Source organism: Mastigoproctus giganteus, chromosome 6 (assembly GCF_048544385.1).
Source record: "Mastigoproctus giganteus isolate SK-2022 chromosome 6, ASM4854438v1, whole genome shotgun sequence".
Lineage (NCBI taxonomy): Eukaryota > Metazoa > Arthropoda > Arachnida > Uropygi > Thelyphonidae > Mastigoproctus > Mastigoproctus giganteus.
In genome coordinates, this window is record NC_143580.1 from 128,664,863 (window position 1) to 128,689,441 (window position 24,579).

General features: G+C 38.2%; 1 long non-coding RNA gene across 1 annotated transcript in view; it reads right to left on the reverse strand.

Moving 5' to 3' along the window:
- LOC150084573 (uncharacterized) overlaps window positions 1-24,579 on the reverse strand; it is a 73,404-nt gene that overhangs the window by 21,629 nt on the left and 27,196 nt on the right. Inside the window, exon 2 of the long non-coding RNA XR_016547066.1 lies at window positions 12,569-12,733. This is a non-coding gene — a long non-coding RNA (uncharacterized LOC150084573). The remainder of the gene's footprint in view (window positions 1-12,568; window positions 12,734-24,579) is intronic.

Here is a 24,579-nt window from a genome sequence, read left to right on the forward strand (position 1 = left end):
GCACTATCTTATATTTTATGTGTTTCTTAACAAACAGCATTACCCCTCCTTCCTTCCTATGCTGTCTATCCTTTCTGTACACATTGTACTCTCCAAATTCCAATTCTGCCTCCCTTATATCAGAGTGGCACTACATCTCTGATATCCCAACAACATCTGTCTTGGATCTCTTAACCAGCACTTAAAATTCATGAAACTTATTTATTATACTCCTAGAATTGGTGTAAATGCAAGTATACATGCACCTGTTCTTACTCGTAGTTGCTCTAACACAACCCATGTATTTACTTGTTTCATGACCTCCAGCAACTGGCAAATATTCTTCCATGCCTTCTATTTAAGTATATCACATCCCTGTAGAAGCAATCTTTCCTGTTAACAAGCACAGACCATGCTGAGTAAAATTCTACCCCACGAGATCTGCACAATATCTCCAGGACCAAATTGATTGACAAGGCTCTCATCATATACTCCCTCCTCAATGTGTACAATGATATCACCTTTTGTGCCCTTAAGATGATATCTGCTCTTCAATGTCATCAACTTTTGCCCCTGGCAGATATACTCTGGTCCTATTCCAGCTATCCTTTTTGCACAATATATTTCCCATTTCCCTGACAATTGAGTCACCAACAATAATTAGCTCCTGTGGGACCAGTGCATTCTGCCCTGAAGGTTGCCGCTGTGTTACCTGGTGCATAAGAGTGTGCTCTGGAATTGGGTTGGGCAGCTGAGAACTTGTTGTGCCCCCATTTCAATTCCTCCGAGGGCATCCACCAGACTCTTCAAGCTCTAATAGACACCCCCATCAGAATGCTGAGTTGGTGCCTAATTTCTTCACATTCTCTGCACCTAGCACACACAAAGACATCCGCCATAGCTAGATCATATCCTGTTCGAGAGAGAGAGAGAGAGAGAGAGAGAGAGAGAGAGATCCGCAAACATGTCGCATTCTGCACATTTTTTTAGACTGTGATGCACTGGAGAATTGTCCCCTATGGTTCTCCCGGGAACCACAACACTTTCGCTACTTTGCACAAGTTGCTTTGCTGCTCTTGTCTGGGCATGATTTCTGTTTAAATATAATTTAATTAAAAATTAAAAGGATTTATAAATTTAATTGATTAATTGCTAATACTATAATAAGCTAACAGATTCCTACTAACAATTCCTACTACGTATTACGTTATCTAGGTTTACGTTATGCCTTACGCTATCAAGTTCGAGATATACGTAATGCTTTCCATATCAATACTACACAATGGTAGCGAGCCTCAACCGGTACAAGTTTTACTGATATTAAGTAATAACCCACAAAATCTCTATCCAATTTCAAAATAAACTAAATACTGTAACTAGGAATATAAGCTATTTCTAGAAAATAAATTAATATGCCAATTTAGTCAATAAATGGTAAAAATTTAAGAAAAACTTCTCTATTTGCTGGAGCCATAAAAACTTCACCTGCACTTCTTCCTCTTCACTGCTGCTAAGCACAATCAAATGAGAATGTTTTTTTCTGTTGCAGAAAATCTTCACCTCTGAACTTTCTTCTGCAGCATCTAGATTTCATGTATCTTCTGCTCTCCTTAAAAAATCAATAATTTGGGTTTGTTTGCTTTTGCTTGATAGATCTTAGTAAATTTCATGGTATGGAGGTAAGCATTTTTAAAGCCTTTTGAACTTTGTGCTCCTTTCAGTCAAAGTATCTGCATTCAAGAAATAAGATTCTAATTGCTCAGCTAAGTTTATGCCTGTCTGTATGCTTTTTAGTGTAAAATTTTGAACTTCAGAATTTTCATCTGCACTATCATCCACTGAATTGAGTTGGTTTACCTCCAAGGCCATTTCCACCAAATTCGCTTTGCCACTCTTTTTCTACCAGTACTTCTTGAATGTCTTCAATCATCATATCATCAAAACCTTTCCCTCCTACCGACTTAGCGAGTTCTACTATCGCACCAATCCCGATTTCTGCATTCAGCCATATTTCCTGAATGAACTGACTGTGGCCATACATTTTTCCAACATGCATTTAATGTTGACAGTTTTACTTCTTTGAGTGATAAAGCTATGATTCTGATATAGTTCACAATTGAAAAACGTCTTTTGTGTGATGTGCTTTCCTTAGGCATAATTCAGGGAATTTAATGTCACAACAAAGAAATTATTCCAATACGGTCCTAAAGAACAAAGTTCAGTAATTCATACCAGGAAAAATTTATAAACAATCAAATTAAAACCAAAATAACCTTACAAAAGTCACAAACTGCACGATTCGAAGTCGCAGTTTTTTATGGTCTCAAACAAGCACAACTTCAATAGCACGGAACCTTAAATGAGGAGTTCCCAACAAAACAAAATACAGGGATTGGATTTCCCAATTTTTTTTTTTTTTTTTTCTGCATAGCCACTAGCAAGTCAACAGCACGGTTTCACAAAAAATAATGGAAATGTTGAAAAATTACATCCAACATCAGCAGGGTTTCCCCATACAAAATTATATCCAACAGCAGGGATTTCCCCCCCCTCAAAAATAGCGTGTTATGCAAGGTTTGCTGCAGTTCTCTAACTGTGTTCAAGTGAAATCGTTTTATACATGTAATAGTAGTAGTGGTGGCATGTGATGCAAGAAAGCAAGTGTATGAGCTAATGCAGCATCAGCCAAAAAAAAAAAAATCACACCATTCCCTCCAAATGCCTGTCCAGTTTCTCCTTAAATTTATTTAACCTATCAACTTCCACAATGACAGATGGAAGTTTGTTCCAGCAATTAACCACCCGCTGGCTAAAGGCAAATTTCCGCACATCTATTCTACATCTGTCTTTTCCTAATTTGAATGTATGCCCCCCCCCCCCCCCCTTTAGGTTCATAATCTGAACAAGTGGAAGGATCCCATCAGAATTCAGCGTGCTCAATCCATTCAAGGCCTTATACACCTCAATCAGATCACCGCGCAGGTGCCTAGTCTCCAGCCACTGCAATTTGCAGAACTTAAGCCTCTCTTGGTAAGAGGATTCCTTCATTCCCTCACAAATCTTGTTGCCCTTCTTTGTACATGCTCATGCTCAAGCAAATCTACATCCTTCCTAAAATGAGGCCTCCAGACCTGTACACAGTACTCAAGGCGTGGCCTGACCATTGCCTTATACAGAGGGACAATCAGTTCCTTTTCCCTGCTAGCAAAATTCCTATATATCATTGACAAAACTCCATGACCTGCCCTGGCAGCCTGTCTGCATTGCTCAGAAAACTTCATATCTGACTGCATAATTACTCCCAGCTCTTTTTCATTTTCTACCACCTTAAGTCTAGTACCACACAGTTGGTATGTTTCTCTGGGGTTACTTCTACCCATGTGCAGTACTTTACATTTGTCAAAGTTAAATGTGACATATTCAATATTGCCACTTATCAGCCTATCTGCCCAAATTTTCTAGATCCTGTTGCAGTAGCACACTGCTATTACTGTCATTAACAACCTTGCCAACCTTTGTATCATCTGCAAACTTCGACACTAAGCCTGATATACCTTCATCAATATCATTGATAAATATACAAAACAACAGAAGACCCGACACCGAACCCTGTGGGATTCCACTAATAACATTAGTCCACGAAGAGCAGCGCCCATTAATTACTACCCTCTGTCTTCTTCCACCCAACCATCCTTTTATCCATTGTAGCAACTTACCCTTAATACCATTCTGCTCCAATTTGTACAATAGTCTTCCATGCACAACCGTGTCAAAATAGTTTCAATCGTAGAGTGAAACCATGTTATACGGGGGGGGGGGGGGTTGCTTGTATTTGCTTAATAATTGCAATATTTTTTTAAATTACAGTAATATTTTGTAAAGTTAATTCATATCTTAACTGTTGATAAAGATCCACACTGAATACATCATCCTTGGATGTCATGACTCAAATTGTTGTTTGTTTGTTATTTGGTTTTTAGGAGCATTAGCAACTAAGGCCATATTGCTCAGGGAATCTGCGGCGGTCATTCCCTGACCTTTCCGCATCCTCCGTATTTGGTGTGCACGGGCTCGAACCCTGGTCATGTGCTACGCACTGCTGCTCCTGCCCATCTGGCTATGGAGGCACCCCATGACTCAAATGATCCACTAGTTTATTGCTTGCATAGTTTGGTGCATACATCCCAAAGGTCGATCTACTTGATAATCGTAACTCGTACTATACGTGTACTGTTAATTAAATTGATAATTCTTTCTCTTAATCTGCCTGCACTTGCCTAACCTCCTTTGTGATTTGATTACAAACTAGCTTCTATCTACCATAGGCTTTTGTGTAGCCTGATAATTCATGTGCATCCTATGCATTTTTCTTCTCTGCCATGAGTCTCATTAGTTCAACTGACATCCATTTAGGCACCATTTAGTAAGATATCCAATTAACTTTGATAGAAAAGCATGTCATTTACAACTGATCCTCTAATGTAGTATTATTTTTTTGGAATAAGAGAAAAACTGAGTTTTTGCAAAAAATACAGAGAAATACTTTGTTGCCAACTACATTACAGTGACGGAGAAGGGTAAAATCAAGTAAAAAGAAGGACTGCTTCTTCATCAAATCTGGAGAGTTGGCAACTATGAAAGAAAGTCAGAATAATTTTATAAAAAAAAAAAAAAAAAAAGGATGATTTTACAAAAAAATTCTTAAAAAAAATTGCTACTGCAAGTATGAACTTGAAGTTTTACATGACATCTTTTGCAAAAATGATTGATAAACCTTCATGTGCTGACATTTTGTAATCATTCTGAAAGTTGTGTATTTAAAAATTTCATTACAAACAACTATGGTAGTTATAAAAGTAATATTAAACATTCTCAAAGATTAAACTATTCTTTACTAACAGGAAAAATATCCAGTGAGAAATATTTAATTCAATGCTGTTTGCTTTTAAAGTGTGTGCTGAAAAATATGTCTTCCTTAGGATTTTTGCTTTTAATAATAAAAAAATATACATATATTCTGCATTTAGAGGTCACACAAGTTTCAGTAATCAGTCTGGAAAAAAAAAAAAAAAAAAATACATGAATGAGAAATATTGAAAAATGGCTATTCTACTGTAGTTTAAAACTGAGGCATAAGGTGGTGTCTAACCTCCCACCCAAGGGTGTTATAAAAGCCTACATGCCTAGTGGTGGGTTGAGCTTGCAGTATATTTGAAGCATTGCTACCCTCGGCACATCTTCTCAACATCATACTTTGTAGACAACATCATACACATCTTAAGAACTCTTGAAATGTGTGAAAGTGTTACTCTGACCAATATCGGATAAGCATGTGTATATTACCCTGTCCTCCCACTAACTAGCAATTTTCCTGAACCCTTTATGTCTCCTCAATGTTACTGACAAAGACCTCTGTGCCACCTGTGTTCAAAATGTATTCCTTCTTCTACCTACTAGGGTAGGGCATGCTGATAAAAGATTCCACCCTCCAAAAAAACCTCGCAGGGTCTAGCAAGTCTTAAGTTACTCCATAAGGCAGTCATAGCATATAATCCCATCCACTGCTTGGGCAGAATTGTATTCTCACATAATTCACAGCAATTTTTTTGGCAAAGTACCATATATTAATCCAACAAATAGTCAGTTCTTGTGCATTTAATATCAATAGTCTTCACATGAGTAATATTGGTCTGTTTGTCCCCCTAAAATCTGACAATCCATTGGTATCCAATCAAACTGTGATACCAACTCATTTCCCTGACAATGGAATCAACTAATAGAACTAAATACTATTGAACCAATGCATTATGAAACATGACTATTTGGTTATGAGGACTGAATCAAGGTTCAAGTATCTATTGACCTGCCATGTCACCCAGTTGCCAGCAACTCAAATTCTAGTAATGCACCAAGTTTACTCTGAGATTGGTACACTCCTTACATCAGGAACAAAGAAAAGAATAATCAATTGAACTAGGATTATTTACTATATTTTCCTTACAATACATGCCACTGACTATATAAGCAATGAACTCATGACTCAGACTTGAACTGCCTACAGCCATTCCATATCTGAGGCATGATATCCTTGGACGAAGTATTTGAAGTGGATCTTGTTGCAACTATTATTAATGGTAAGAATTAAACTTAAGAAATATTACAGTAATTAAAAAAACTTTATCTACAACTGAACTGAAAAATTAATGTTTACAAGATAAAGAAAAAGAATGTAATACTGCAGAATTAGCTTTACAAAAGCTAAGAAATAAATTTATAATATTACAGAAAACAACCACACAAAATTATCAAAATTAAATTTAAGAGATTAAAGAAATTAAGCAAAAAAAAAAAAATTAATTAATCTCCTATTGAACTCAAATGTCCTACAAATCCTTCAGAGCAATTCGCTAGACAACTTTATCTTAACCTTTGTCATGTTGTGAGAACAAAAATTGAACAATATATTTTTGAAAGCATGAAGGACTGTGTACAATTTTTCTATATTCCCTAATTATATATCAGATTTGCATTTCCCCAGTCTAAAATCAAGCCTTCCTAGAATTCCTTTTATACAGACAGTACTACAACCACAACTGATGCACCAGGATTATTAAAGGTCCCAAGTTTTTAGAACCCAAGAAATATTGACTATGTTATTTATTCTGGCCATCTCAGCTAGCTTCTCACCAATTTGAGATATGAAGGGAATGTTTATGGGCTTAGAAATGTCCAGCCTTGTTTAGAATGGAATTTATTGAATGCGGTACCAATGGCTTTTGATTTAAAATTGTCTAGGTACTCATTTTTCTTGGTTATTTTCATAATTTTTCTCAAGGCGATCAATGCTGCACACCCAGGGCCCTGAGAATATATGACCTTAAGCCAGCTATTTTAGCTAAGAACAGATGACACCCATATCTATGGGCTTTTATACCTCTGTATGATTTCTTTAACTAATAATTAAGTTTCACGAATCATACAGAGAAGATATCTAAAGACAGAGAAAATGAGTTGTTCTCCATTTCAAAGTGTGAATGTTACTGATGAATACACAAAATTTTTGAAAGTTGTCCAATCTATGGTTCCAGACTAAGAGGGCATCATTCACATTTAATTCCAAAGAATATTGGAATTAAGAATTCCAATGAAATATTGAAGCAAAGAATATTGGAATTAAGATGGATTAAATCATGAATTTGTTTTCACACAAAGTCACAAAAGATATCTCTCAGTATGAAAGAGAGAAAGTTTTCTGTGATGTCTCTCTCTCTCTCTCCTCTCTCTCTCTCTCTCTCTCTCTCAGGGTAACTCGTGAATTTTTTTTTTTTTTTTGGCTGGTGCAGCATAAGCCTCGGGCTTCCTTCACCATATGGCTAATAATAATAATAATAATAATAATAAAGTATGAGATATTCTAAATGAAGTTGGGGTCCAACATTTCTTTCAAGTTATTTTATCATCTTTCAGAGATATTGCCATCTATATTGAATCAACATACAAAGATGAGAACACTTTTTTTTTTTTTTTATGTAAACCCCAAACACGAGAGGTATTAGAACCTATAGTACTTAGTACCATGCTTGGGTTGGAGATTAAGAAGATGAAAGAAGATATTTGTTGACATTGGACTTGAACTTCTGTAGACTGTAATTTTCAGGAAATACATATGAAGGAAGGTTGTTCCAGAAAACGGCAGTTGAATGAATAAACGAGGAAGATGAAAAGTTGGCTCTGTGAGTTTGAAGTTGGACAGTAAATGGATGTTGGCTGGTGGCGGCACGTGTTCGGACTGTTTTGAAAGAGAGAGCAAGAATTATAGAAGCCAATTCAGAAGAACAGTGCCCATGGAAATATCTGTAGAAGAAGCATGCAGCAGAAATACGTCAATGAGACAGTGAGTGGAGAGACTCTATTAGAGACGAATCATTAATCAACCTAACTGCCCTCTTCTGAATGGAATCAAGAAGCCTGAGAGAGGTTTTGGGGGGGCACCGCCCCAGATATGGGAACAATATTCCATGGCAGGGCGGAATATTGTACCCGAATGTGGCTCCTAGACATAAGCCCATCTCCGCCTATTACTCCTGTAAAAGCTCAGAACCTCTGCAAAACAGGCCTGAAAAAAAAGAGTTATTTCAGGCCATTTTGCCACCAGGGACTAACCAATACCTGGCTCAACCATTCTCTGTGTGTGTGCTGCACAAATACCACACCTACCGGAAGTAGTGCTATACTGGTAATTGCCAACAATCCCGCCCCCAAGGCTGCCCAAAAAAAAAAGGCCAGCAAAAAAAAAAATAAAATAAAAGAAAAGAAAAAAATAATAATAAAATAAAAAAATAATAATAATAAAAAAAAATAATAATAAAATTCCAACTAGGAACAATGTATACTTGTTGAACAAAAGCAAAATTATACAATTATTTACATGTAAATAGTAAATACATATATACACACACTTTAAATGACATTAACTTAACAATAACATTTAGAAAACATTAACATTAACATTTAGAAAACATTAACACTTAGATTAACATTATCTCCTCTTAAGAGTCCATCCACAAATGCAAGCCTGCATTTCAGTATCCATGAGCGGAAGATCAACTCGCACTGTAAACCAGAAACATCCTATGATCACAGAGATTATGATCCAAGATCAGATCAACCAACTGCTCGCCTCGAGCATCAGAAAAGCCACTGTTCCAAAGTGTAGACTTAGCATTGAAATCAGCTGTAATTAGTAAGTTGTTAGCTGAAAATCTGCTACATACCCTGTCAAGTCTGTGTAAGGCTGGCTGAATATTTTCCGGGTGAGGAAAATACTGGGAAACCAGATAAAACGACTGGTCCCTGGAGGAAACCAGGATACAAACTGTGGTAGCAGAACATTCACTTGAGATAGTTGTTATTACTAGTTCACTGTTAAAGATAATTATGGCGGCCTTGGGTTGATCGTCACTTGAAGCAATAATCCTTGCCGAAATTGGATATCCTATAACTTTATATGCTGAGCCCCCTACCTGAGAAGAGTAATACGGTTCTTGCAAGCATACAATATCAAACTCCAGATCATCAGCAGCTTTCCTAATCTCGTCCGCTGTGGCATGAGATCTCTGCCCATTAATTTGAAGAATTTTTATTTCGCCGTATCGCAGGTTAACACTTGTTGAATAACTTACCGTTGTATTATTCACGTCTGGTTCTTCGGTCTGTCAATTCAACAGCTTTAAGATACTCGGGGCATTTATTATCCCTAACCAAGTGATTACAATCCCTACCTCTACGTTTACAATTAACACACTGAGGTGGTTCCTCCTTGTGGATACAGTCAGCAAAAACATGGCCTCCACCCCCACAGTGGCCACAAGATACAGCTTTATGGGAACAGAACTGCACACTGTGACCATATCCCAGACATCTGAAGCATTTACGTACAAATGTAAACTTACAAAATCTATGTGATGTAAAACCTAGATAAATTTTGTCACTCTGAATCACGTATCCCATAAGGCGTGGGCTGAAACCATAACCCAATTGGTCACTTTGGTTCCGGTGCCAGAGTTAAATCTGAATGTAATCTCATTCTTAACTTCCTCCTGGCTAAAACCAGTCTTTTAAATTTTTATTAATTAAATCCTCCAAAATATCCTCCTTTGAGGTCCTTCGGGACACAGTAGATCAAAACTGTACGATCGGACAATCTGGGTTTTTCCATTGACAATCCTGCTTCTTTTAATGCAGAAGCACTTGAGATCTTCTTGGCATCATCAGGATTTGTTGTCTCTAACAACACACCCTTGTTTCTCAAAAGACATACACCCTTGATTTTCATGTCCTTGTGATCTTTTTTAATCACTTCAGTAACTGCCTTCCTGACATCCTGACTAGAAGCCAGGGACAATTCTGCTGAGGGCCTAAGTATCAGTATGTTTTCGGAATCAGAGACCCCACTTCTGGAATCCATTCTATCTTCACCAGCAATTGATCTGTCTGAAGAAGCTGCCACATCCACTGAAGGAGTCAGCAGTGGAATCTCTGTTATTTCAGTAGTCTATCTATTTCGCTTTGAACTACCATGAACAGCTTCCGCAAAAGTCTTATGAGGTTGTAGATCATGTTGGATCTGTATCATCTTGTCCAAAAGACCTGCTCTGATTTCCAATTCAGATGCTTTGACCTTAAGTCATTCATTATCAATTAATATTGCGGTGGTAACTGCCTCTAGATCCGCCCATAGACTATGAATGTGGTTAGAGACAGACTTAGTTATCTTGCTAGAATCCTTTGTTAAAAGCTCTCCCAGAGCTTTCCTGATTTTGGCAACTGTCGCATATACAATTGAAGCATTCAAAGACCCACCCAGGTCCAATCTCTCTGTTAGAGAAAGATCTTCAGATGATTCTGTTGGAACCGAGTTACTTTCAACAATGACCATCGGAGGCTCAGAAGCCAACGAAACAGAGGGACTCTCCTCCATCACAAGGTTTTTATTTCCTCGAGCTTGAGTAATTCTAGGAGTTTTGGGAGTTTTCTTCCCCCTGCACCCCTTTTTTTTCTTAGATGAATCTGTAGACTCTGATCCAAAAGAATTCTCAATGTCAATATCTTGTGTCAGTATCCTAACTTGGTCATGGTCCATGTCAGTATCCATGTCGTATAAGTGTAGGTAAAAAAAAACAAAAAAAAAAAAACACACACAACTATTGTCTATCCTCTTGTTCTAAACTTGTCTTCTCAATCCTTACAATGGGCATTTTCCATTTTTTTTTTCATTTATTTACACACACAATTTTATGTACATTCTCATGATATAAACAATTTATATACAAGATTATATACAGTTTTATGGACATTATCATATATATATATATATATATATATATATATATATATATATATATATATATATATCCATTCTATATAATGGTAATCAAGGTACTGTGTGTGTTTGCATGTGTGTTCTTATATCGGGGTGGCTCCTAGGCCTTAGCCCATCTCCACCTTTGTACTCTGTTATGGTGCAGAAACTCTGCATAATGGGCCTGAAAAGTGTCAGTGTATGTGTGTTGTTTTGTTTGTGACAGGCTATTATGCCACCAGGGTGCAGCCAACGTATGGGCAGCTGCTGCCCATACGTTGGGCAGCTGTATGGGCAGCTGCTGCCTGGTGCCCATCCCTAGCACCGGGCCTGGGTCAACAGTCCTTCTATACTGGTGTTATTACCACCGAAAATCTCGCACCCGCCAGAGGGAGTGCAAAACTGGCGAGTGCCTGCAATCCCGCTCCCAGGTTGCCCTTACCAGAGAGCCAGCAAGAATTTATGGAAGTTATGCAATAATTCGTTCACGGGGGGGGGGTCTAGATCATGAATATAATCCAATTATTGAGGAGCTCACAAACATAAGAACATACGAATAGCGACAACAGTGCCGCTCTCCCCCTTACAATGGGCAGACAAACATCGAAACTGGACCTTGAGTGATTCGAAGAGGGTCGTCTGGTCTAATGAATCATGTTTCCTGTTGCACCATGTGGATGGCCAGGTACATGTGCATTGTTTACCTGGGGAAGTGCTGGCACCTGGATGCACTGTGGGATGAAAACAAGCCAGTGGCGGTGCTGTCATGTTTTGTGCAATGTTCTACTGGGATACCCTGGTCCAGTCATCCATGTGCCAAGCACTCTGACATCTACCACCTACCTAAACATCATTGCTGACCAGGTACACCCTTTGGTGGCAATGGTCTTCCCCTCTGGCGGTGCAATCTTTCAGCAGGATAATGCGCCATGCCACACTGCCCAGATTGTTCGAGACTGGTTCGCAGAACATGAGGAAGACTTCCAGGTCTCCTGGCCTCCAAATTCCCTAGGCATCAATCCCATCGAGCATCTGTGGTTTGTGTTGGAACAGCAACTCCAATCTGCAGCATCTCAATCACGAACCTTACAGGATCTGTTGGTACCAGATACCACGACACATTTAGAAATCTTGTAGCATCTATGCCTTGCTGGGTATGAGCTGTTTTGGCTGCACGTGTAAGACCAACATCATATTAGGTAGGTGGTCATAATGTTTTGGCTCATTGATGTAGATCTTCATCGATCTTTTATCCTACAGTTTTATCCTTTTATCCTTCAGTTTAGTTTATATTTTTGTTGGCGGCAAGTCCTTGCCTTGAATATCCTCGTTATTATGAAAAATTGAAGCATAACCCATTACATGTCATTTTGTAGGAATCACATCATTGAAGTCATTGTTTGGTCCAAATGTTTTCAAAGGAACAGTGAACAACTCTTAACTATGCTGAACAATTAGTTTATCCTCCAATTTGAATTAAATCTTGATGTAGAGGTAACAAAACATCTGGACCAACCTGTGTATTTTGATGATTAAAATGTTTTTTGCTTTTTTTAATATCCAAAGGGTTGAGAAATGCTATCTTGGGCAGGTGACAATACTGTCATAAGCATTTTGTAAATACAACTTATAAAAGCTTAATTAAATGCAAATTTCTAACATAACAGCAGTTGTACTTTATTGATTATGATATATATCTTTAAGAAAATATTTATTTATACTTCTTACCAATTGTTGTAATACTAGTAAGAGAAAAAAAAAATGAATTGAAGTATGTCCAAGAGCTATTCAGCTCTTTGCTTGCTAATTTTAGAATCTGGGCATCACTGGAAGAAACGAAATCAATGAAGCTCTGTATATCCTTGTCACTGAGTCCACATTTTAAAAGTACTCCTAAACAGAGAAAAAAAAAAAAAAAAAATGAAGCCAGCTGAAAGTTAAGTAATTGTTTGATATCAAGTGTGTGTGCACATACATGCACAAATACTAAGAAATGACAGAGAGCAATGCTGTTATCATGCATTTATATTTCGCAACAGATGGCCATCTTGTCAATGAAAACAAACAGTTCAGAAAATTTAAAAAAAAAAAAAAATCCAGTTTTAACTTATTTTTATTTTTTTGAGAAAGGCTGTCACCAGCTATATTATGACAGTGGGATGAATCAAATTGAGTAAAATAATGCTGATTTTCTATCATCAATCCAGAGACTTGGCAAATATGCAGAAGAAAAAGATGTGGATTTATTGGATGATTGTTTTCTACATCAGCATGTTCGGGAGGCAACTAGAGGGAGTAATACTCTTGATTTGATTATCAGCAGTGATTCTTCATGCATTAAGAATCTGCAGATAAATGAACCACTAGGTGGCAGCGATCACAGTGTGCTGAAGTGGGATTTACTCAAAGAGGTAACTACCATTAGGGGTAAAGGGAAGGGATATTGCTTCCGTAAAGGCGACTACGATGGACTGAGACAGTATTTAAATTCTATACAGTGGGACCAACTGATGATGTTACCAACAGCAAATTCAAAATGGGAAGCATTCAAAGAATTAATTAAACTAAGAAACAATATTTCTTAGTTGGTAGGCTTTACATACCAACTAAGAAATATTGTTCAAGGTTTAGGCCAAAATGGATGTCAGATGAACTAATGAGGCATATGGCAGAGAAGAAAAATGCATGGGATACTTACAAATTAACACGACACAGAAGCCTATGACAGATACAAGTTGATATACAACCAAGTTACAAAGGAGGTAAGGCAGGCGAAGGCAGATTACGAGAAATCCTTGGCAAGGGATGCAAAGAAAAACAGCAAAGAGTTCTTTACTTATGTAAACTCTAGAAGGAAGGGGGTGAATCAGATTGGTCCACTTGATATTGATGGGTCAACTGTTGATGACCCTGCTCAGGTAGCTAACAAACTAAATGAATATTTTGCATCGACATTCACACATGAGGAGTTATTCAGCAAGGGGAATGCCAGAGGTGTATTCAACTCTAGCAGTAAGCTACAGAATCTTGAAATAACTGGGAGTAAAGTGGAGGAGAAACTGTTGAAGATAAACACAAGAAAGGCACCTGGGGTGGATGGGATCTATCCAGTTATATTAAAGGAGGCAGCAAAGGAAGTAAGCAAACCCTTAGCCATAATTATGAGGGCTTCCTTGGACTCAGGGGAGGTACCCATAGACTGGAAATGTGCAAATGTGATCCCAATTCACAAAGGAGGATCAAAGGCTGACACAAGTAATTATAGACCTGTGAGCTTAACTTCTGTTCCAGGAAAATTAATGGAGGCACTGGTTAAAGAAGCACTGCAGGATCATTTAGACAAGACTTCAGTTATAACTCAGACACAGCATGGTTTTGTTAAGGGGAAGTCTTGCCTGACCAATTTGATTGGATACTATGATGCAGTCACAGAAGAACTGGATGCAGGGAATAGCTTTGATATTATATACTTGGATCTTAGAAAGGCTTTTGATACTGTTGCACATGGAAGACTCTACACAAATTGGAGCAGTGTGACATTGGAGGCAAATTGCTGCTATGGATAAAGGGGTGGTTGAGGGGGAGAAGACAGAGAGTGGTAATCAATGGACACTGCTCATCGTGGACTAATGTTTATTAGTGGAGTCCCTCAGGGCTCAGTGTTGGGTCCATTATTGTTTTCTGTATTTATAAATGATATTGATGATGGTATATCAAGCTTAATGTCCAAGTTTGCAGAAGATACAAAGGTTGGCAGGGTTGTCAAGGACACTACTGACACTATGCTGCTGCAACAGGATCTGGAAAGGTTGAGCAGATGGGCTGAGAGGTGGCAAATGAAGTTTAACATTGACAAATGTAAAGTACTACACATGGGAAACAGCAACCCCAGAGCAACGTATCAACTCTGTGGTACTACACTGACAGTGGTAGAGAATGAAAGGGACTTGGGGGTGGTTGTGCAGGCAGATATGAAGTTCTCTGAGCAGTGCAGACGGGCGGCAAGAGTAGCTCATGGAGTATTGTCAATGATATACAGGAATTCTTCCAGCAGGGATAAGGAGGTGATTATTCCCTTGTATAAGGCAATGGTCAGGCCACACCTAGAGTACTGTATACAGGTCTGGAGGCCTCATTTCAAGAAGGATGTAGAGCTGCTGGAATGAGTACAGAGAAGGGCAACAAGATTAGTGAATGGAACAAAGGGGTGCTCTTACGAAGAAAGGCTTAATTTTGCAAATTACAGTGTCTGGAGACTAGGCACCAGCGAGGTGATCTGATAGAGGTGTATAAAGACTTGAATGGTTTGAGCATGCTGAATGCTGATGGGATTCTTCCTCTAGCTCAGAATAATCACCTGAGAGGGCATAAATTCAAATTGAGGAAAGACAGATGTAGGATAGACGTGCAGAAATTTGCCTTTAGCCAGCGGGTGGTTGGTTGGTGGAACAGACTTCCATCCCTTGTAGTGGAGGTTGATAGCCTAAATAAGTTTAAGGCTCAGCTGGACAGGTATTTTGAACAAACAGAGGGATGAAGTGGAAGTGGTTTTTTTTTTTTTTTTTTTTTTTTTTTTTGGCTGATGCTGCATAAGCTTGCTTTTTTGCATCAAATGCCTCTACTAGCTAATGCTAATGCTAAGTAGAAGGGAATCACCAAGAATAGAAGAATAACTTAGAAGATTTTTGAAGAATGATTTACTTTTTTTCTTTTACCCTCTTGTAGATAAATATTACAAAACTAATATATCATGTAGAAAACATTACTGCGTCTCAAAAATGCCCATAGACCCAATCAGCTTATATGAGAATTCACATAACACTCGAGCTGAATCTACCCAAAAAAAAATAAAACACCCTTATGGATTGAGGCTAATTTCTTTTCACCTGGGCTAAAGTTTCATTTTTAAAGAAAACATTGGCTAATTGTTAGAATGTCACAGGGAAGTATATAGAGAGAAGCAGCAGTCAAGTACTGCGCAAAGTAAATTAAACATTTATTTATTTTTTTTTTTATTTTTAGAAAAAGCCCATTACACTGGCTAATATGATTTCTGCCTCTGCCAATACATCAGCTGTTTGCACTCAATTTATGTGTAGATTTTGATATTAATTCTTAAAATTTCCCATCATGTCACAATTTCTACATATTCAAGTTTTTGTGTTTATGCATAATATCTATATTACTACAATTTAAGAAAGTAGATATGATACAGATCTGTTCTCTTACCCGCAAATTAAAATATTTGCAGGTGACTACTGACAGCAATAATATTGAGGGTTATCATGTTCTACTTTGTCTTTCTGCCTTACACCTCTCTCTCTCTCTCTCTCTCTCTCTCTCTCTCTCTCTCTCTCAGTAACAATTAGCATTAGCAAAGGCACATGATGTAAGAAAGCAAGCTTATATAGCAACAGCCAAAAAAAAAAAAAAAAAACCTTATTTCACCCATCCACTCGCTCCAAATGTTTGTCAAGTTCTGCCTTGAATCTATTTAAGCTATCAACTTCTACATCAAGAGATGGAAGTTTGTTCCAGCAATCAACCACCCGCTGGCTAATCGCAAACATCCGCACATTTATCCAACAACCGTCTTTCCTCAATTTGAATTTATGCCCTCTCAGGCGATTATTCTGAGCAAGAGAATGAATCCCATCAGCATTGAGCATGCTCAAACCATTCAAGGCTTTATACACCTCAATCAGATCACCTAGCAGGTGCCTAGACACTGTAATTTGCAAATCTTAAGCCTTTCTTCATAAGAGCAACCCTTTGTTGCATTCACTAACCATGTTGCCCTTCTTTGTACTCGTTCCAACAGCTCTACATCCTTCTTAAAATGATGCCTCCAGACCTGTGTACAGTACTCAAGATGTGGTCTGACCATTGCCTTATAGAAGAGGATAATCACCTCCTTATCCCTGCTAGAAAAATTCCTGTATATCATTGACAAGACACCATGAGCTACTCTTGCAGCTCGTCTGCACTGCTCACAAAACTTCATATCTGCCTGCACAATTATCCCCAGGTCTTTTTCATTCTCTACCAATGTCAGTGTAGTGCCACAGAGTTGAATGTTACTATGGAATTACTGCTTCCCATAGGTAGTACTTTACATTTGTCAAAGTTAAACTTCATTTGCCACCTCTCAGCCCATCTGCTCAACTTTTCTAGATCCTGTTGCAGCAGTGTACTGTCATTAGTATTATTAACAACCCTGCCAACCTTCGTATCGTCTGTAAACTTGGATATTTTGCCTGATATACCATCATCAATATCATTTATATATAGAGAAAACAACAATGGACCCAATACTGAACCCTGAGGGACTCCACTAATAACATTATTCCACAATGAGCAGTGTCCATTGATTACCACTCTCTATCTTCTCCCCCTCAACCACCCCTTTATCCATAGCAGCAATTTGCCTCCAATGCCACACTGCTCCAATTTGTGCAGCAGGCTTCCATGTGCAACAGTATCAAAGGCTTTTCTAAGATCCAAATATATGATATCAAAGTTATTCTTTGCATCCAGTTCCTTTGTGACTACATCATAGTATCCAATCAAATTAGTCAGACAAGACTTCCCCTTAATAAAACCATGCTGTGACCGAGCTATAACTGAAGTCTTGTCTAGATGATCCTGAAGTGCTTCTTTAACCAGTGCCTCCATTAATTTCCCAGGAACAGAAGTTAAACTAACAGGTCTGTAATTACCTGTCTCTCCCTTTGATCCTCCTTTGTGGATTGGGGTCACATTTGCACATCTCCATTCCATGGGTACGTCCCCTGAGTCCAGGAAACTCATAATTATGGCTAAGGGTTTGCTTACTTCCTTTGCCGCCTCCTTTAATATAACTGGATAGATTCCATCCATTCCAGGTGCCTTTCTTGTGTTTATCTTCAACAATTTCTCCTCCACTTTACTATCAGTTATTACAAGATTATCTAGCCTACTGGCAGAGTTGAATACACCTCTGGCATTCCCCTCCCTGAATAACTCCTCATGTGTGAATGTTGATGCAAAATATTCATTTAATTTGTTAGTTACCTGAACAGGATCATCAACAGTTGAATCATCAATATGAAGTGGACCAATCTGATTCAATTCCTTCCTTCTGTTTTTCTTTGCCAAATTTCTCGTAATCTGCCTTCACCGCCTAACCTCCTTTGTAACTTGGTTACAGACCAGCTTATATCTATTATAGGCTTCTGTCTCACATGTTAATTTATAAATATCCCATGCATTTTTTTTTCTCTGTCATATGTATATATAGTTCATTTGACATCCAATTAGGCCTAAATCTTGAACAATATTTCTTTGTTGGTATGAAAAGCCTAGTAGCTTCCAAGATTAATTCTTTGAATGCTACCCATTTTGAATTTGCTGTTGGTAACATCATCAGTTGGTTTCACCATATAGAATTTACCAACAGCAAAAAGAGGTAGTTACCTCTTTGAGTAAATCCCACTTCAGCACACTGTGATCACTGCCACCTAGTGGTTCCTTTATCTGCATTCTTGATGCATGAAGAATCATTACTGATAATCGGATCAAGATTATTACTCCCTCTAGCTGCCTCCCGAACATGCTTCTGTAGAAAACAATCATCCAATAAATCCCCAAAAGCCTTACTAGTGTGTGAATGACCAATCCACAAATTCCAGTCAATATCCAGGAAATTATCATTTCCCCATTATAAGACACTAATTTACTGGCCCACTCTATTTCTCTGCACAATTGCTCATTATACTCATCAGATTCATTAGGCCTATAACACACATCTACTCTCATTTTTCCTTTCCCAGTGCTTATGTCACACCAAACAGACTCAACATTGCATTGTCCACCAACATCAACTGGATGCACGTCCTTAGATTTTGTGTTTCTTAACTAACAGCATAACCCCTCCTCCCTTCCTGTCCTGTCTATCCTTTCTGTACACATTGTACTCCCCAAATTCTGCACTGCTTATATCTGTGTGACACCATATCTCTGATATGCCAACAATATTTGCCTTTGATGTCTTGACTAGCACTTCAAGCTCATCAAATTTATCGAACAAAGCCATTGAAGAGCGAATATGCATAGTTTCTGTGTATCTATTGCATAATGTTAGTTTCTTCTGTATTTTGCTTAGCATTGTATAGTTAAAATGTTTAAGCAGAAGCAAAGGAGTGTCCAAAGGACCTCAAAAATTTCTGATGTGTGTGTGTGGACAATGTACAGAAACTCAGAGAAAGAATATTTAAAGTATTACTAAATGTCTATATTATGTGTAACTTGGCTCTATATATATATGTGTCATATCACCAGCACCACAAATCTAGGATGTGGCTAACTGTCAAAATTAAAATTATACATTTTGAAGGAGGAGGAGGGAGAAGTAGGTAGTGCATATGATGCAGGAAAACAAGCTTATAAAGCATCAACAACAAAAAAGAAGAAAAAGATTACCTCCCACATTACCTGTCCATGCCCTCCAATAATTTGTCTAATTCTTTCTCAGCGCCTCCATAGCCAGGTGGGAAGGAGCAGCAGTGCGTAGCACACACTTCTTAATTAGACCGGGGTTTGAGCCCGTCACCACCAAATACGGAGGATGTGGAAAGGTCAGGGAATGACCACTGCATATTCCCGGAGCAATATAGCCTTAGTTGCTAATGCTCCTAAAAACCAAATAACAAACAAACAGTTCTTCCTCCAATTTTTTCAAACTACACAGTTCTACAACAACAGACAGAAGTTGGTTCCAATAATCAGCCACCTGCTGGCTGAAGGTAAACTTCTATGTTTACCTTCTATCTATCCTGTGAACATCCTTCCTCAATTTGAATATGGGCCCCCTCGTGTGCAGTATAAGCAAGAGGAAGACTACGATCAGCACTGATTATGCTCAATCCATTCAAAGCCTTAAACACCTCAATCAGATCACCTTGTAGGTGCTTAGTCTCCAGTCACTGCAATTTGCAGAACAACCATCTTGGTACAACCATCATTTTGTTCCCTTCACCAAGCTCACAGCCACTCTCTGCACTTGTTCCAGCAGGTTTACATCCTTTCTAAATTGAGGCCTCCAGACCTGTATGCAATTTTCAAGATGCAGCCTAACCACTGCCTTGTACCATGGGATAATCACCTCCTTATACCTGCTAGCAAAGTTTGACAAAAAACCAGCTGCCCTGGCAGCCTGTCTGCATTGCTCAAAGAACTTCATATATGACTGCACAATTATCCCCAGGTCTTTTTATATTTTACACTACCCTGAGTGTAGTACCTCACAGTTGGTATGTTAATCTGGGATTACTGCTGCCCATATGCTACACTTCACATCTGTCACAGTTAAACTTCGACTGCCACTTCTCAGCCCATCTTCCTAATTTTTTTAGAGCAACTTATCCTGATTACTGTCATTAACCGCCCTACCAACTTTTGTATCATCTACAAACTTAGACATTAAACCTGATATACCTCCATCACTATCATTAATAAATAAAGAAAACAACATGGGCCCAGCACTGAACCCTGGGGGACTCCACTAATAACATTGGTCCATGAAGAGCAGTGTCCATTAATAAACACTCTGTCTTCTCCAACGCAATCATCCCTTTATCCAAAGTGGTAACTTGCCCCTAATGCCACACTGCTCCAATATGTGCAAGAGTCTCTGTGCTATGTTATGTTTATATGGTGTGGCTAGAACTGTGAAAACATATTGATGATTGCTATTACTGTACAACAAATACATCAGGGATATCTGGACAAAGCAAGCACAGCATCAAATATCAGGCCTGTTCCATATAATGTAGATCTGCCAATACCAGATCCCCAAAATCAAGGGATAACAGGAGCAATGATGAATACAGTGAGGATTCTTGTGTTGCAGACTTTGCTGAACCATCCACCTCAACAGATTTCAACTACCAACCAGAAAAATTATAAAATGCCACACTTAAGCAAAAATTAGGAATTAGTTTGATTAACTGCAGATTAAGCAGTGACAAAACAATATATTGAAAATGTTCACAAAGTACTTTAAAAATATTTATTATGGAGGATGGTATGTGTTTTCTAGGGTCTGAATGAATGGGCATTGAATGCAATCCTAATGAATGGCATATATTTATTGATGCCTCAAAATGAAGTTTAAAAGCAATTTTACTGCATAAAGGAAATTCATCCCCATCAGTGTCTCTACCTCATACTGTTGGCTTCAAACATTGTTATTGTTATTTGGTTTTTTTTAGGAGCATTAGCAACTAAGGCCATATTGCTCCGGGATATGCGGTGGTCATTCCCTGACCTTTCCACATCCTCCATATTTGGTGGTGACGGGCTCGAACCCCGGTCTAATCAAGAAGAGTGTGCTACGCACTGCTGCTCCTTCCCACCTGGCTACGGAGGCGCCTGGCTTCAAAGAGAAACATGTCCAAGATTCTGAGTGCAAAAAATTACCATGACTGCTTGGAATGTCTGTGGTGATTGTATAGTAATTGGATTACTCACTGGTCTACAGGGAAGTTTCACAAAATACTATCTCTGTACAACAGTCTTGAAACAGAAAAACATTACTATGCAGAAAGAGAAAAAACAGAGAGGAACTTTTTACCAGGGGGAAGTAATATAAAATATGTTCCACTGGTTGAAGCAAAAGTTCTTCCACCTTTGCATATATAAAGCTTCAGTTAATGAAGACTTTCGTTCAGGCTCTGGAAGAAAGAAGTGGATTCTGTTATCTAAGGGAGGTGTTTCTCAAATTTAACAGATGCAAAACTGAAAAAGGAATTTTTATTGGACCACAAAAGTAAAGAAAATTTCTCAAAGAGAAGGTAAGTGAAACAGCTGCAAGGTACTGAACTAGCAGCTTGGTAAATGTTTTAAGTTGTTATGCATGGATTTCTTGGAAGAAGGATAGAAAATAATTATCAATCCCTAGAGTCAAATTTACTGCAATATTACGAAGGTAGGACTACCAAATTTGAAAATTAATTTTCTTCATTCCTATCTCAGTCAGTTTTTTCCCTCAAAATTTGTGAGATGTAAGTAAAGAGCAAGGGGAATGCTTTCATCAGGACATATCCATAAAGAAGTGGCTACTGTCATGATGGGAGATTACTGTTGGTTTTTGAAGATGGAAAGCAAAATGGACTACAAGAAAAAACTGTGTGGCAAAAATTTTTCTAAAAGGAAACAAAATGGAACTTTGTAGTGGAATGTAGTGTGTGTAATACATTCATGTTTTATTAAAAATCATGAATTAAAAATTCATGATTTTAAGATAATATATTATTGTCTAATATTTGAATCTGGTCATTCATTGAGTTACTAAAATTTTGGTATATCCTTCAATGGAGATGTGATATAGACATAATTTTGGTATCGGCAGATTAATTTCCTTTAGAATTGGAAACTTTTGCTCCAGAAGATTTTTTTTTTTTTGTTAAATAGCGCTATCAGCACTTAACTGGGCACGTCTGCAGTAGAACACACTAATGCAATGCACTGGCGTCTCCGTAGCCAGGTGGGAAGGAGCAGCAGTGCGTAGCACACGCTTCTTGATTAGACCGGGGTTCGAGCCCGTCACCACCAAATACGGAGGATGCGGAAAGGTCAAGGGAATGACCACCGCATATTCCCGGAGCAATATGGCCTTAGTTGCTAATGCTCCTAAAAACCAAACAAACAAACAAACAAACAAGCAATGCACACATCTAGTTTAAACTGATGAAGCCACTTGAAGGACAAACTCCCAATAAATCTATACAGTAATTTTTAATTTTCTTTGGTGAGTTTGATTTTTTTTTTCCTCTCTTTTTCACAGTTTCATTTTATTTACATTTTTTTTTTAATTAAATTTTCCAATTTCTATAAGGAATTATAAAAATATTTCAATTTCTATAAGAGAAATTCTCCAATTTCTCTACATATATATTTTCAAAAAGCAATTCATCAGCATAAATATGGATGAAGCACATTAGAGCAATAACTTTTTATGACATTACAGATAAAAAAAAACTTAAGGAGCAAATCGTATTATTACATGGAATCTTATTTTTCTCTACACCATTCCAACAGATCCACACAATTCCTGAAATGAGGCTTTCCAACCTATATGCAGTACTCAAGATGTGGCCTAACCAGTGCCTTATACAATGAGATAATCACCTCGATTTCTGATTATCATTGACAAACTTTCTGATCATCAATGATAGAATCCCATGAGCTGTCCTAACAGCAGCCTAACATTTAAGTTTGATATTCTTTCATCAGTATCATTAATAAATAGTGAAAATAGTGAAAACAGCACTGAACCCTGAGAGACTTCACTAATAACATTAGTTGAAGAGTAGTGCCCATTTATAGCCACTCTCTGTCTTTTGCCACTCAACTCATTCTTCATAGCAGTAACTTTCCCTTAATACTATACCACTCCAGTTTGTATAGCAGTCTTTCAAGTGGAACAGGGTCAAAAACTTTACTGAAATCGAAGTATATGATAGTAGTAGTAGTAGTAGTGGCACATGATGCAAGAAAGCAACTGTAGGAGCTTATGCAGCATCAGCCAAAAAAAAAAAAAAAAAAAATCACACCATTCCCTCCAAATGCCTGTCCAGCTCCTCCTTAAATTTATTTAACCTATCAACTTCCACAACGACAGATGGAAGTTTGTTCCAGCAATTAACCACCCGCTGGCTAAAGGCAAATTTCTGCACATCTATTCTACATCTGTCCTTTCTTAATTTGAACTTATGTCCCCGTAGGTTGGTAATCTGAACAAGTGGAAGGATCCCATCAGAATTCAGCGTGCTCAACCCATTCAAGGCCTTATAGACCTCAACCCATTCAAGGCCTTATAGACCTCAATCAGATCACCGCGCAGGTGCCTAGTCTCCAGCCACTACAATTTGCAGAACTTAAGCCTCTCTTGGTAAGAGAATCCCTTCATTCCCCTCACCAATCGTGTTGCTCTTCTCTGTACACGCTCAAGCAAATCTACATTCTTCCTAAAATGAGGCCTCCAGACCTGTACGCAGTACTCAAGGCGTGGCCTGACCATTGCCTTATACAGAGGGACAATCACCTCCTTTTCCCTGCTAGCAAAATTCCTATATATCATTGACAAACCCCATGACCCGCTCTAGCAGCCTGTCTGCACTGCTCAGAAAACTTCATATCTGACTGCACAATTACTCCCAGGTCTTTTTCATTTTCTACCACCTTAAGTGTAGTACCACACAGTTGGTACGTTTCTCTGAGGTCACTTCTACCCATATGCAGTACTTTGCATTTGTCAAGGTTGAACTTCAGTTGCCACTTCTTAGCCCATCTGCCTAAATTTTCTAGATCCTGTTGCAGTAGCACACTGCCATTACTGTCATTAACAACCCTGCCAACCTTTATGTCATCTGCAAACTTCGACATTAAGCCTGATATACCTTCATCAATATCATTGATAAATACACAAAACAACAGTGGACCCAACACCGAACCCTGTGGGACTCCACTAATAACATTAGTCCACGAAGAGCAGCACCCATTGATTACCACCCTCTGTCTTCTCCCACTTAACCATCCTTTTATCCATTGTAGCAACTTACCCTTAATACCATTCTGCTCCAATTTGTACAGTAGTCTTCCATGCGCAACAGTGTCAAAAGCTTTCCTGAAATCCAAGTATATGATATCAAAATTATTTTTTGCATCCAGTTCCTTTGTGACCACATCATAATAACCAA